This window comes from Leucopleurus acutus, assembly GCF_964270905.1.
Source record: "Leucopleurus acutus genome assembly, chromosome: 14".
Classification (NCBI taxonomy): domain Eukaryota; kingdom Metazoa; phylum Chordata; class Mammalia; order Artiodactyla; family Delphinidae; genus Leucopleurus; species Leucopleurus acutus.
In genome coordinates, this window is record NC_139156.1 from 74,933,557 (window position 1) to 74,949,780 (window position 16,224).

Genomic DNA, 16,224 nt, shown 5'->3' on the forward strand with positions numbered 1-16,224 from the left:
TCTGTTACTGCACCTTTCCCCTGCTCCCCTTTGAGGCAAAATTTCACAAAAGAACTGTCAATATGTTTTCTGGTTCCTCTCCTCCTATTCTTTGATTCACTTTGCTCCCAGAATACCACCTACCACCCTGGCTGCTCCTCCACGGTGGCCTTTGCTGGTTCTCCCACTCCTGCCTGACCTATTAAAGTGACAGCCCACAGGGCTCAGCCTTTGGTCTTCTTCTGTGTCTATACTTATTCCCTTGGTGATTTCATTCTGTCTTTTAGTTTTATATGCCATCTGTATCAGTCACTGATTGACTGTAACTGTGCTACAAATTCATCCTTCATTACCCACTCTGCAAAAATGGAGTTAGGCCCTTTATATTTACTTTGACACTGGTATGATGTTAGGTTTTGTCAATAGAGGGTGACGGAGAGACTTTGCAGGAGGAAGCAGTCTTTCTTCCTGGTTCTGCTGTGCTTCCTGGCTGGGCTTCTGAAGGTGGGTACTTCTCCAGGGCCAGCTCCTCTGGTATGTGGTGGCCAGCAGCCCCCCATTCCCCCATTCCAACTTCCCAGCAGTTCTGTCGTGGCGTGACTCTCCCAAGACACCGCCCCTTTCCCCAGCACCTAAAGAGGGATTTCCAACAAGTTCCAGTGGTGCAGCACCACAGGGACTCCCCTGACACTGGTAGGCCATGGCCACACCCCTCCAATGAGGTCTGGATCTCAGCGGTTGGGGGGCAAGTATGGGGCTGGGGGAGGGACCTCTTCCTGGGCCCTTCACCTCCACCCTAGGGTAGCGGCTGCTCCTCACATCTGCTGTTCTTATAGGCTTTAGAGTTCTCTTTACTTCTTACTAAGTCCATTACTCATTGCTCTAATTCCCTGTTGTAGTTAATAATTCTTGGGGTTTTTTGCACAGTGAATTCAGTAATTTTATATTCTCCTTTTATCATTTGTTATAAGTTTCTTAAATAAGAGAATTTCATAGGCTATGATATGTCCCCAATGACATGTACAAAATAAGTTATAGGAAGAGATTATGTTTACACACACTTCAGCAATAGTGATATGGATGATTTATTCTGGAACACACCACAAGCCTTAAAATTCAGTAATTGGGAAATTAAAGGCTAAAAATATGCAGATTTGTAGCAAAACACACTGCAGAATAAATCAAATATCTCTCAGCAATGGAAAATAATAACAACCACTATTTAATTGTTAAACAGTAAAAATAGCTAACATTTAATTAGCATGTGAAAGACACCTTAGTAAGCATTTTACATTTCATCTCATTTATTCCTCACAAAACCACAGTCAGTAAGGTATATTTTTATTGTCAATTTATTACTAAGGAAAATGAGGCAAAGAGAGCTTTAGTAGCTGGTGATTTCTTAACAGTGTCAGGATCAAGACTTAAACTAGGTACTTTGACACCAAGGCTAATACAGGAGAAATGAGAAACTAATATTTCTCAAGAAAATACTGCAAACACACTGAAAACTAAGCATCTGTATTATAACTCTTCCTGTAGTATTAGAAAATAGAATCCAACCTGGATTGGGCAAATGGAGAATGCATTGGTTAATAGAGCTGACAGGCCCAAGAGTATAAATTACTTCAAGAAAAGCTTGATTCAAGGGCACACATAATGGCACATCTCTCCATTTGTGGTTATGTTTTCCTTTATCATGGATTCTGTATTTAGGCTTCATTTGGTATCAGGATGGCTCTCAGCAGCAATAAGTCCACATCCACCAGGTTAAATTTCAAAGAGGAAAGGAAAGGAGAGGGTTGAGGAAGAAGGGAAATGAGAAAGAGATACTTCCACAGAAGTCCTAGCCTGTAACTGTTGAATTGTAAAATACCATCCTGTAATAATTCTTAACATAAACTTTGCCTGTTCAAATTACAGTGTGGTTTCTTTTTCCCGATTGGACCCTGATCAATATAATATCATTTGCCAACGACTCCCAAATTTGTATCAATGACTCAGACCTCTCTCCTGAACTCCAGCCACCTCCCTGACAATCCAGCTGGATGTCAAATAGACATCTCAAACATAACAGGCCCTAATGGAACTAATGATCTTCTCTCTAACCGGCTGCCCAGCTTTTATCTCAGGTGATGACAGTTCTGTCCATAAACATGATTAGGCCAAATGCCGTGGACACATCCTGGCCTCCTCTCTTTTTCTATCCTCCATATCTAACCTGTCAGGAAATTGCTGTTGATCCTACCTTTAAAATATAACCAGTATCCAACCACGTATCACCATCTCCAGTACTCCTGCTCTGGGCTGAGCCCCATCTTACCACACATGGGTTACTGCACGACCTCTTAGTCCTCCTCCAACCACCCTTACCCTTGCACAGTCACTTCACAATGCAGCAGCCAGAGTGATCCTGTAAAAACATAAGGCATCAGTCGCAATTTAAACTGGTATAAACCCCTTGGAAGATGGTTTGGCATATCTATTATTACTGAGCATACACCTACTCTACAAGCCAGAGACAGAAATATATACTGAAAGACATGTACAAGAATGTTCATAGCATTGTCCAAACTTGGAAAACCCCAAAAGTCCATCAATAGAAGCAGGAATAAACTATAGTATATTCATACAATGGAATAATAGGTAACGATGAAAATAAGCTGCCTTGAGCAACAACACAGATGATATTTAGCAAAAGAAGCAAGACACAAGAGAATATGTTGTATGACTCCATTTATATAAAATTTGAAACTAGGCAATAGAAGTCAAGATAATTTACTTTTGTAGAGGAGGGGATGTATGACTAGGTTGGGTCCTGGGGACAGCTTCTCGAATGCCAGTGACGTTCTCTTTCCTCATCTGGTGCTAACTGATGGGTATGTTTACTTTGTAAATATTTATTGGGCTGTACACATGTGCTTTGTGTGCTTTCTGAGTGTATATTGTATTTAATTTTCAAGTTTATAAAACAAGTAAGATCATGTCATTCATCTGCTCAAAGCCCTTCAACGGCATCCATTTCACTTCAGGAAAAAGTCAAAATCCTTACAATAACCTCCCAGCTCTGCAGACTTCGGTCCCATCTTCTCAGACCTCATTTCCTATTACACTCTCCTTTGCTTACTGGACTTCAGTGCCACTGGCCTCCTTGCTCTTCCTTGAAGATGCAGGCATGTTCCTGCCTTTGAGTCTCTGCACTGGTTTCTCTTCCTTCAGATATTCATGTAGCCAGTTCCTTCACCTCCTTTAAGCTTTTGCTCAACTGTCCCCTCTCTCTGAAGCCTTTTCTGACTTCCTACCCTCACCCCCAGTGCTCTTATCCTGACCTAATTTTTATAGCATTTATCACCTTGAAACATACAAACATATAATTAACTATCTCTCTCTGCTAAAGGCAGGGAATTTTGTGTGTTTTATTCACTGGTACAAGTGGCTAGAACAGTGCCTGGCATATATAATACCTGTTTGTTGAATAATGAATGGATTTAAATGAAAATGTGGTGGCATCTTCTGACATGATCCCAATGACCCCCACCCGCTGGTAATTCACACCTTTGAATTCACCCTGGAGTTCGAAGCCGGACCTACTGACTCGCTTCTAATGAATGGAATCTAACAAAAGTGATTGGATGTCACTTCCGTGGTTAAGTTATAAATGACTGTGACTTCCTTCCTGTGGGTATACTCTCTCCTGCCATCTCAGATTGCAAACTTTCATGAAGCAGGCTGAGGACAGCCTCCAAGTGTTCCTCTCAAGTGAGGGACTGAGGCCCTCAGGCTAAGAGCCTGCACAGACCTGAATCCTGCCAACAACCATGGTGAGTGAGCCTTGAAGCTTATCTTTCCCCAGTCGACCTTTGAGATGATAACAGCCAAGACTGTGGTCTGTCAGAGACCCTAGGCCAGAGGGACCCATCTAAGCTGTGCCCAGATCCTGACCCACAGAAACTGTGAGATAAAAGTGTTGCTGTAAGCCACTAAGTTTTGGGGTAATTTGTTACACAGCAATAAATAACTAATACAGAAAACAAAACATGAACCTGTTAAACAATAAAGATAGAAAGCAGAAGTCGGAGAAAAAACATGAATGCTTATAAGTACCTACAATTTGACAGGCACTTCCAGATGCTTTTAATATGTTATCTCAAAAATGGATATACAGTAAGTGACATGTTAGAGTTCTCCAGAGAAACAGAATAGGGGTGTGTGTGTATGTAGAGAGAGAGAGAGAGAGAATCTATTTTAAGGGACTGGCACACATGATTGTGGGAATGGCAAGTCTGAAATGTGCAGGGTAAGCCACCAGTCTGAGACCTAGGGAAGAATTAATGTTGCAGCCTGAGTCTCTAGAGACAGAATTCCCTCTCTTAAGGCCTTCAACTGATTGGATGAGGCCCACCCACATTATAGAACGCAATCTGGTTAACAAAGTCTACTTATTTAAATGTTCATCTCATCTCAAAAAAAAAAAAAACAACCCTGCAGAGCAACATCAGAACTGGTGTTTGATGAATTATATGGGTACTGTGACCTACTCAAGTTGACACATAAAATTGACTATCACAAGTGGCAAAGCTATCGGATTTCAGGTAAGGGAAAGAACAGCATGGGCTAGAGCTGTCAGAGCATTTTTCAGAAGATTCATCAAAAATGGGTTAACAGGGACTTCCCTGGAGGCGCAGTAGTTAAGAATCCGCCTGCCAATGCAGGGGACACGGGTTTGAGCCCTGGTCCAGGAAGATCCCACATGCCACAGAGCAACTAAGCCTGTGCGCCACAACTGCTGAGCCTGCGCTCTAGAGCCCACGAGCCACAACTACTGAACCTGCATGCCACAACTACTGAAGCCTGCATACCTAGAGCCCCGCTCTGCAACGAGAAGACACCACAATAAGAAGCCCAAGCACTGCAACGAAGAGTAGCCCCCGGTCGCCGCAACTAGGGAAAGCCCCTGCGCAGCAACAAAGACCCAACACAGCCAAAAATAAAAATTAATTAATTAATTAATTTTAAAAAATGGGTTAACATAGGGACTTCCCTGGCAGTCCAGTGGTTAAGACTTTGCACTCCCAATGCAGGGTGCATGGGTTTGATCCCTGGTCAGGGAACCAAGATCCCACATGCCGCAGCCCAAAAAAAAAAAAAAAAGAAGGGTTAACATGGTTGAAGAAGATAAGGAAGAGGTTTACATATGAGAAAAAGACACATGAGCAAAGACTGCAAGCATTTAGGGTAAAGAGAATTAATATTTTTGCCTATCAAGTACTTATTTCTTTGCATTATGAAATAGTGCAATGCCCCTGGCCACCAGTATAAAAAAATGCAATGTAAAAAATACATATTTGATACAAAGAATGAAACACAGGCATACATATTACCCAACTTAAGGAAAATAATATAACCAATAACCTTAAAGCTCCCTATGTGCCCTCCTCAATGAGATCCTGGAAAAAGCAACCCTTATTAATAATTTTATCATTATGAATACCATATTCATTATAGTTTTATTGCTATGTACACTTCCATAAATTATGTATTAAGTTAAATATTTTTAGACTGCTACATAGTATTCTATTATATGAATATAATATTATAAATTTATTCATTTTTCTACTATATGTTTGGGTTGCTACTAGCTTTTGGTTTTGCTCTTATAAACAATGTCTCTTGGTACATATGTGAAATTGCCAGATCAGAGGAGCTCACGTGATACTGCCAAAGGATTTTCAAAGTAAGTCTACCACAACGATGAGATAATACTACACGCATATTAGAATGACTAAATTTTTTTAAAAATCTACAAGACCAAATGGTGGTGAGGCCGTGGAGCAACAGGAATGCTCATTCATTGCTGGTGGAAATGCAAAATGGTGCAGCCCCTTTGGAAGATAGTTTGGCTATTTCTTACAAAGCTAAATATACTCTTACCACACAATATGGCAATCATGCTCCTAGGTATTTGGCCAACTTACTAGAAATTTATCTCCATGCAAAAACGTATTCATAATAACCCAAAAGTGAAGCAACCAAGATGTCCTTCAACAGGTGAATGTATAAGTATGATACATCCAGACATTGCAATATTATTCAGTATTGAAAGGGAATCACACAACAATATGAATGAATTTTAAATGCCTTTTGCTAAGTGAAAGCAGTCAGCCCCCAAAATATGACATTGCAGAAAAGGCAAAACTCTAAGGATGGAGAACAGATCAGTAGTTGCCTTATTATTGTCAGTAACCCTTATTTCAACAAAAGGACAGTGGGGTCAAAAGAACACAGGAGTCATTTTGAAAGGACTCCCAGTGACCAAAGATGGGACCATTTAAGCACAGAAGAATAGACTGCAATTGATTGAAAACCTTTAAATATGTAAAAGTCCAAGAATTCAAATAATACACAGGAGATAGATGGAGAGGGAGCAGAAGAAAAACAGAACCTCATTGGTCAGCATTGGAGAAAGCTAGAAAATCAACCCTTTACTCTGAGATTAATGATGGACAATTTTCCTTTAAATAACTCCAACCATAAATACGGAAATGATCTAATTAGAAAAATACATTTTTGACCCTCATGAAACAATTGTTTCATGCAATAATTATTAATGATGATATAAGGATTAGAAGAAACTTGATGGGGAACTTTACAAAACCACCAAGCTGTCATCACCTAAAACCAGTGATCAATCTTAGGGTCACTATAAGTGTGAGTGTCAAAGATTATACGACTGTCTACTCATATGATGATGACGACGTATACGGCACCACCTATCAAGTATTCGGGCCCTCAAAAGCTGAACCTGAATCTAGTCAAGGCTTCAGTTCTAACTTCCCGCTTATAGGAAATACAAGGGATTTGAGAACAATTTCAAATGCCACCACCAGGAAGCAATCAGCCAAATCAACAATCAACAATATATTACAGGGCAATGGACCTGTTTTCTTCAAGTCAATGGCATAAAAAAGAGGGGTGGGAGACAGCATTCAATTTAAAAAAGACTTGAGAGACCTAACCACCAAATGCATAGTGTGGACTGTGTTTGAATCCCGATTTGAACACACCAACTATAAAAAGATATTTTTGAGACCATCAGGAATTCTGAGTGTAGACTGGACATTAAATAACATTAAAGAATTACTGAAGTTATTGGGTTTGATAACAGCACTGTGGTGTTATACAAGAAAATGTCTATTTTTTAGGATCCATACTGGAGTATGTAGGAGTAACATGACATGGTATCAGAGATTTGCTTTAAAAGTTGACAAGAAAACATAAAAGAAAAAAAGATAAAAGAAGTGTATCAAAATGTTGACATTTGTTGATCCAAGTGAAGGGCATCATCCAATCCCCCCTACTTTTGTATATATTTTTTTAAACTTATATAATAAAAAGCTTTTTAAATGGCCTCTCTCCTTTGGCCTCACATTATCCAGCAGCCACATACTTTTTCTTTCTTCCCTCATAAAGAGATGCTTCTTAAAAGTATTGTCAATTTTCAGTCTCCATTTTCTCACTTTACCTTACTTTTCAATGCACTACAATTTTGATTTCACACCCACGGCTCTAAATTACCTTCAGTAAATTCCCCAGTGATTTCTGTGTCATCACATTGCATAGTTTCAATTTTTATTTCATTAGATGTCCAAGGACCATTGAAGAGTTACACATTTTGCTCAAAAGTGACTTCCTTGGGCTTCATGTATATATATATATATATATATATATATATATATATATATATATATATATATATCCTACTGATTCTGATTCTCTGGAGAACCCTATCACCTTTTTTTACTATATTGAATACCTTCTGTGCTTACTGGCTGCTTCCACCACAAGAATGCAAGCTCTGTTCCGATTAGAACTTTGTCTCGTTTGCTCACTTTGTGCCTAAACCATAGAACAGGATCTGGCACATAGTTGACGCTCAGTAAATAATTACAAAAGCGACAGAACATTTTATTAATATTTTAAAATACTTTTGACAGGTCAGTTTTTAAATGCTAAATCTTGAATCCATGTGAAACTTTTTGTTACATGCTAAAGATCTAGCCTTACCGAGATAGTCAGCAGTACTTTTTAAAGCCACTAGTATTTGGTATCCCAGGAGCTAGGAAACCCACCCCAAGAAACTCCACCAAATTTCATCACATTTATGGTACCTAGACATTTGGGTGAATTGCTCTTTCTCAAAATCCTCTAAATCTGCGAATGTTCCTGGCGTTCCAGAAAATCATCTTTCTGACTGCAAGGTAAGGCTGGAATTCAGTAAGACACTATCAGGCTAGTTTTCCTTCGAGGGCTTTGTAGGCACTGGCTTCATAAATAGACCTTGTTCCTTAAAAATGACATCATACCCAGGACTTGCCTGGCAGTCCAGGGAACTGGACTGTTTTAATGTTTCAGTTTCCGTTTACAAAAGCAGAGTCTACTAAATTGTTTTGGATTATAAATAGAAAAGTTTCCTCATAAATCCAGTGAATTATTTTGCTAGGCTGCTGTAACAAAATACCAAAGGCTGAGTGGCTTAAACAACAGAAATGTATTTTCTCACCGTTCTGAAGGCTAGAAGTCCAAGATCAAGGTGTCAGTAGGTTTGGTTTCTCAAGAGGCCTCTCTCCCTTGGCTTGCAGATGGCAACCTTCTTGCTGTGTCCTCATGTGGACTTTCCCGTGTGTGTGTGTTTGTGTGTGCTCCTAATGTCTCTTTGTGTGTCCAAATTTCCTCTTCTTATAAAGACATCAGTCAGATTCATTAAGGCCACCCTAAAGACCTCATTTTAACTTAATCATATCTTTAAAGATCTTATGTCCAAATACTGTCATGTTTGGGGTACTGGGTGTTGGGACTTCAATATATGAATTTGGGGGGAACACAATTCATCCCATAACATACAGGAAATAGAAAATTAAAACAACATAAAATATTCCTATGAACAGCAATAATAAAATTTTTCTCATCAATTCATTTGATCCAATGTAATATATTCTTGTTCCTCTGGGTCTTGGGTTACTAGCCTGCTCTCCTGAAGCCATCTACTTTTGGGCTGAAGAGTCTTGGAAATCCCGAGTCCACTGGTAAAGTCTGAAAGTTGTCCAAGTGATGTTATCTCAGAAGCTGTAACCAGGAGTCTATTCTTTGAAATATCCATCATTGAAGTACTTTGGACAGTACTATACCATGAGGCTCCATGACTGTCCTTTGCTGAAGACAGAAACTCTGACCTGTTGAGCTTATAGCAGAGTGCTCAGGCAAGCCTCAGAATGAAAAACTACCTGCAGATGACAGACACTTGGTGGCTGTGGTTAATTTATATCTGTAGCAAATAATAACAGAATGAGAATACACTTCTCTGTTGAAGAATTGTACGTAACTACTTCATAAGAATTTTATTCCTAAGGTTATAAACATATTATCAACAGAGAAGGCACTGACAAATCTCCAGAGATATCCATAAAGTATAAAATTTCTGAAATATTTATATTAATAACACTTTACCTTTACAAATTTAACCTAGGGCAGATTGAGGAGTATCTCTTCTGATTTGTTAACTCTTCGCATGCAACTTTTACAATAGTAACTCATCAAACCAGCCTAGTTGTTACTAGCATCTCTCCTAAGTTGAAGGAACAAATCTTTGCGATTTTTATTTGAATAAAACCTCAGACAGTTCTAGGTGTTAAAGCTATCCTGCCCACACAAAGATCATTGTCCTTACCTATCCTCAAGCAGAAAGAGACCTGATATCTTGTCCTTTATCCCTCACTTCAGAGGAAAAGGGCTCTGATTGAGCCAACGAGGGAAAGCTCCTTGTTCTGTGCTAAGAAAGATCACAAGACAAGGAAGGATCAGATGGATTCCCTTGAACCTCTCTTGGAGCCATCTACATGATTTTTCATGGCCACTTAAGTTGTCATAGGAGCAATTGCTGAGTCCACACATTTGATCACAAAACTCCAAATGAAGCTCTGACACTCAGCTCCAACTCTTTAACCTTGCTCTCCAGGCAGACTGAACCAGTGAAATGGTGATTGGGGGGCATAGTCTAGGACATCTGAGAGCTTCCTGGGGGTCTCATCTGAACTGCATTCTTGAGTTATCAACTTTTCAGAGAATATGATGGAAGCTACTGACACTCCCAAGGAACATGTAGTTCGTGTATGAACAAGATTATAAAAATCTGGGGTTGCTGGTTAGGAAGTATGCTGAATTAACAATGTCAGTTTCCTCATACCTGCTTATGAAACCCTGAATATATTCCAAAGGGGAGATGGTGGGAGCTCCAGAACCCATTGACCTCCAAACCCAACATCATTGCATGGAACTGAAATTCCAGAGGAGTGTAAAGTGACCAGATGAGGCAAACCATTTTTTATGCACGATTCTGGTGCTCAAGATGAAAAAAGAATTCTTATTTAAACAACTTATGACAATATTCACTATATCAGTGTCAGTACAACAAGATTCACTGATGGCATCTTCAAGATGACACCAACACATGTCACTCAATTATTTACTGTGCACAGTCTAGTACTGGGTTATACTATGCCACTGATTTATGCACTGACAATGAAAGGATGAGAAGACACAGATATACATGTATGAGAAAGTACTTGAATTTGCATGGGAAAGAAACCTCAACATTAACCCTTCATCATGCATGATGAATTTCAAGATTGCAAATATCAGTAAGATTCAATTCCCCTTACCAAGTGCATAAGTAAAAGGATGCTTGTTACACAATCACTGTGGTAAAACATGTCTTCTTTGGATCTAACGCCAGGGTATCTGACAATGTACAGTAACACCTGTACATCCCTGTTGTTTGAACTTCCATTTGCCTATGGAAGTTATAAATGAAACTTTTGAGTACACTGTGGAGACTACAAAAGAAAATTTAGATACCTAATGGATTATGTAGAGAGAGTGTATGTTCATGGAAGGCATGGCAGAAGCAGAAAACCAGAAACTGCAAGATTTCCACCAGAAACTTGGAATGTGTATACATCAGTACTAACTGGTGATCAGAGGACAAACAACACAGTGAAAGGCTGGCATAACAAATTTCCAAAGCTGATGGTAGTGCATCATCCTTCAATTTGGAGATTTACTGAAGTGTTAAAGGATGAATAGCAAAGCAATGAATAAGTTATCACCCAGTTCTTGGTGGTCACATTCAAAGAGGGCCACCAATTTCACAATGATACTAACAAAATCAAATTCATATAACCAAAATTGTTAGCAGATATAACGAACATGAAACCAATAATCAGGTCAATATACACTCAGGAGCAGTTGGTCATCGACTGAAGAGCAACCCTGCCAAACTTCACGACGAGGAAGAATAAATGTGAAATCCAAAATCCATCATGAATTACAACAAAAATTACATAAATTTTTAATGAAGTTAAATGTTTGCATTATTTAATGGATCAGGGACCAAATGTCGCAATGGATGTTTTGGACAGGACCAAATGTCCTGAAAGGGTTCCAGGACTCACATCAGATACCAAAATTCATGGATGCTGAAATCCCTTATATAAAATGGTGTATTACTTGCATATAATTTATGCATGCCTTCTCATGTACTTTAAACCAACTCTAGATTAAATAATACCCAATACAATGCAAATAATATGTAAATAGTTGTAAACACAACTCTAGATTAAATAATACCCAATACAATGCAAATAATATGTAAATAGTTGTAAACACAATGTAAATGGTATGTAAACAGTGCTGGCCTGCAGTAAATTCAAGTTTTGCTTTTAGGAACCTTCCAGAATTTATTTTTCAAATATTTTCAATTCGTGGTTGGTTGAATGCATAGATGTAGAACCCTCGGGTATGGAGGGCCAACTGTATCTTACAATTTTATTTATCAGTCATAGTCAAAAAGCTGAAAATAAATTAGGTTAGATAATTATCTCCTGTATCATACAGAGGAAAGGTGGACAGTGAAACAAAAATAACATTCTGCTGGCATGGAACAAGTGAGAGACAGCTGGTGAATAACTGATCACAAGTCTGTAAAAGCTCCTACAAATCTGTTGCAAGGAAATTATGCTACTCATAGAAAAGCTAATACCACACTATCCAATGGTCTAAGTACTTTACATTTACTAACTTACCTAATCTCCACTAGAACCCTATGGGGTAGGTAATATCATTATCATCATTTTGCAAATAAGGAACTGCAGAACAGATAAGGGATTTGGCCCAGGTCACACAGCTAATATGCAGTAGAACTGGGATTTGAGTCTAGTAACTCTGGTTCCAGAGTCCATGCCCTTAACTGCTGCATCAGAAGTCAGCAAACTTTGGCCCACAGGCCAAACCTGGCCAACAACCTGTTTTCCAATGGGCCATGAGCTAAGAATGGTTTTTACAGGTTGTAAAAAAAAAGTGACAGAAAGCACATGTGGCCTACAAGGTTAAAATATTTACTATATGGCTTTTTACAGAAAACGTCTGCCAACTTCTGCACCATACCATGGTTGCTAATACTAGGAAGTAAAGACAACGATATATAGCATGTTACTATACAAGTAATTCCTAATTCCATCTAAACTGGGCTGGTACACTCAAACCTACTTAGGGTCCCCATTTAAACATTTCAGGATATTGAAAGAGGGGGTTGTTTTCTCAAGCATTACTGTTCACAGCTGCTTTCTTAAACTCAGGCTTATGCTAGAGGTAAAAATTGTGAACTTAGCCTCTATTTTGTATGTAAATAATTGTTATTAGAGAAACATGTGGCTGGCAAAAATACTGTTGGCTTCTTTACTGAACAGACCATTCAGTAACAATGGCCATACCCATTAATATACACCAGGACATAGTAGAGAAGATGTGTGTACAGTTGACCTTTGAACAACACAGGTTTGAGCTGTGTGGGTCTACTTATATGTGGATTTTTTTCAATAGTAAATACTACAGGACTATATGATATATGGTTGGTTGAATCTGTGAATGTGGAACCATGATACAGAGGCCAACTATAATTTATACTCTTATTTTCAACTGCACAGAGGTTCAGTGTCCCTAACCCCTGCGTTATTCAAGGGTCATGTAGCATGATACTTTAAATGTGTCACATATAATCTCACATAAAATATATATTGTGTTTGGACTTCCCTGGTGACACAGTGGTTAAGAATCCATCTTCCAAAGCAGAGGACACAGGTTCAAGCCCTGGTCTGGGAAGATCCCACATGCCATGAAGCAACTGAGCCCATGCGCCACAACTACTGAGCCTGCACTCTAGAGCCTGCGAGCCACAACTATGGAGCCCATGTGCCACAACTACTGAAGCCCACGTGCCTAGAGCCCGTGCTCCACAACAAGAGAAGCCACCACAATGAGAAGCCCACGTGCGCGCACGCACCGCAACAAAGAGTAGCCCCTGCTCTCCACACCTAGAGAAAAGCCCACACGCAGCAATGAAGACCCAACGCAGCCAAAAATAAATTAATTAAAATATATATATATATATATATAGTGTTAAAATATAAAAGACTGCAGTGACATTTACAATGATAATTATGTCATAATGGTCATTAAATTAAGGATCTTGATGTTTTAGTTTGATTCTATTGGGTTCCAGTGAAAATTTTAAACACGGAAAATATTATACAATACACTCATATAAAAGTCTCCCACAGCTCAAGGAATTTTCACACATACATAACGCTGTATACATGATTCATTCGAAATATTTGTGATATTTTACAAAAACACATGTACTACAGCGGCTACATACATATAAATATTTTATTATATTTAGCAAAAGTTTTGTTACCAAAACATTTTTCTAAAAAAATATTTCTGTTTTCTAAATTGTTTCCCTCAGTAAAAATTCTCTGAAATATAATAAAGTATGTTTTACTGAAAACTTTCAGAAAGCCAAACGTTTATAAAGTTTTACTGTACTCTGATTCACCTAAGGTTCAGTGAAATATCACCTTTTAGTAAAGCCTTTCTACATTTGTTGTAACCAATAGATTTCTTGACTCTGATTTTTCCCATTACAGTGAGTTTGATTCATGGATGAGGCTTCCAAGCATTCAGGATTTTGACAGGAGTCTCCACTCTTGTGTGAGTTCACCAACATACAGTGCATACAGACCTCTCAATGGAAGGCAACTACATTCCTACCCCACAGAGAACACAAAGGACTGCCACGGAGCCCATTATGTCTCAGACCTAGAAGTGAATGACATCATTATGCTCACATTCCATTGGCCAGTTCTCATTCACATTGTCCCACGTGGTTGCAAGAGAAACTCAGAAATACAGACTAGCAATGTGCTGAGTAGCAAAATGAAATGTATATTGATAAAAACACTGCCAGGGTTTCTTCCGTGTGAGTTCTCTGATATAAACTGAAGGCTAACTTCTGGCAGAAGGACTTCTCACATTCATTACATGCATAGAGTTTCTTCCCCAGATATAGTTTCTGTCATACCAAAGGCTCTGAATTGTGGGAGGAGTGTTTTGTATAAATGTCTTTACACTGTTTCTCTTCTGTGTGTATTCCCTGATGTGTGGCAAGAGTGGGTCTGTGGCTGAAGGTCTTCCCACACTCATTACAATTATAGAGTTTCTCCCCTGAGTGAATTCTCTTATGTTTAACGAGGGATGAACTATTATAGAAAGATTTTCCACATTCGTTACAATCATAGGGCTTCTCTCCTGTGTGTGTTCTCTGATGTACATTGAGGGAGGCCTTCTGGCAAAACATTCTCCCACATTCGTTACATTCATAGGGTCTCTCCCCTGTATGAATTCTCTGATGTTGAATGAGTTGTGACTTTTGGCAGAAAGCTTTCCTGCATTTGTTACATTCAAAGGGTTTCTCCCCGGTATGAATCCTCTGATGTTTACTGAGGGTTGACTTCTCAGAAAAGGTTTTCCTACATTCATCACATTCGTAAGGTTTCTCCCCTGTATGAGTTCTCTGGTGTTTAAGGAGAACTGACTTCCCACAGAAGGTCTTCCTACATTCACTGCATTCATATATTTTCTTCCCGTGTGAAGTCTTTGATGTTTATTGAGGGTTGACTTCATATAATACATCTTCCCACATTCACTACATTTGTAGAGCTTCTCCCCTGAGCCTATTCTCTGATGTATAGTAAGTTTTGACTTTATACTGAAGAATTTCTCAAACTCATAACATTTATAAGGTTCTTCTCCTGTGTGAGACCTCTGATGCACAGTCAAGTCTGACTTTTGGGAGAAAGATTTTCCACACTAACTACATTTATAAGGTCTCTCCCCTGTGTGTGTTCTTTGATGTTGACGATGGAGAGCTGACTTCTGATAGAAGGTTTTCTCACACTTAGTACATTCATAGGGTCTCTCTCCTGTATGAATTCTTTGATATACAGTGAGGGCTGGCTTATGGTAAAAAGATTTCCCACATTCGTTACATTGATAGGGTTTTTCTCCTGTGTGTGTTTTCTGGTGTACTGTAAGGTTTGACTTCTGGAAGAAGGCTTTTCCACATACGTTACGCTCGTGGTATTTCTCACCCATGTGAAGTCTATGACGTTTCTTCCAGAGGACTGACTTATCACAGGTTTCCCCACATTCATTAAGTTTATAGTGATTCTTCCTTGAGTAAATTACCTCATGTAACATGAGGTTTGACTCATCCTTGACCGTTTTCTCACATTCATCATAATCACAGAGTTTCTCTCTTGTGTGAGTTCATTCTTGAGTAATGAAGAGGGCATTACCGTGGAACGCTTTAATGTGTTCATTATATTCAAATAGTTACTCCACACTGTGACTCTCCTGTTGCTGAATAAAATCCTCATTATGATAGCAAGTGCTCTCATTTTTATTAAAATCATTAAGTTTCTCTCCAATATGAGTTTTCTCATGATTAATTTCAGGAATCAATTTCTCACACCCATTGGTATCATCAGATTTCTTTCCTGAATAGTTTCTATTATTATTGGTTAACTCTGATGTATTTTCTAAACTGATTCCATCTAGGTTATATTTACTGGGCATTCTTTTGGAAGGAATACAGTCTATGCAAAAATTAAATGGTTTTCTTAATACATGCTCTTTCACAGTAACTACTTTTTTGTTATTGATAAATGCAGCCTGCCATAAATGTCTGTCTTGGTTTTCTTTGCTCTTTATCATGCCATCAACTTTCAATTCACCTAAAAATAAGAAAAATTAAACATACATTATGAATTAAACTACTTATAAAATTGGGCT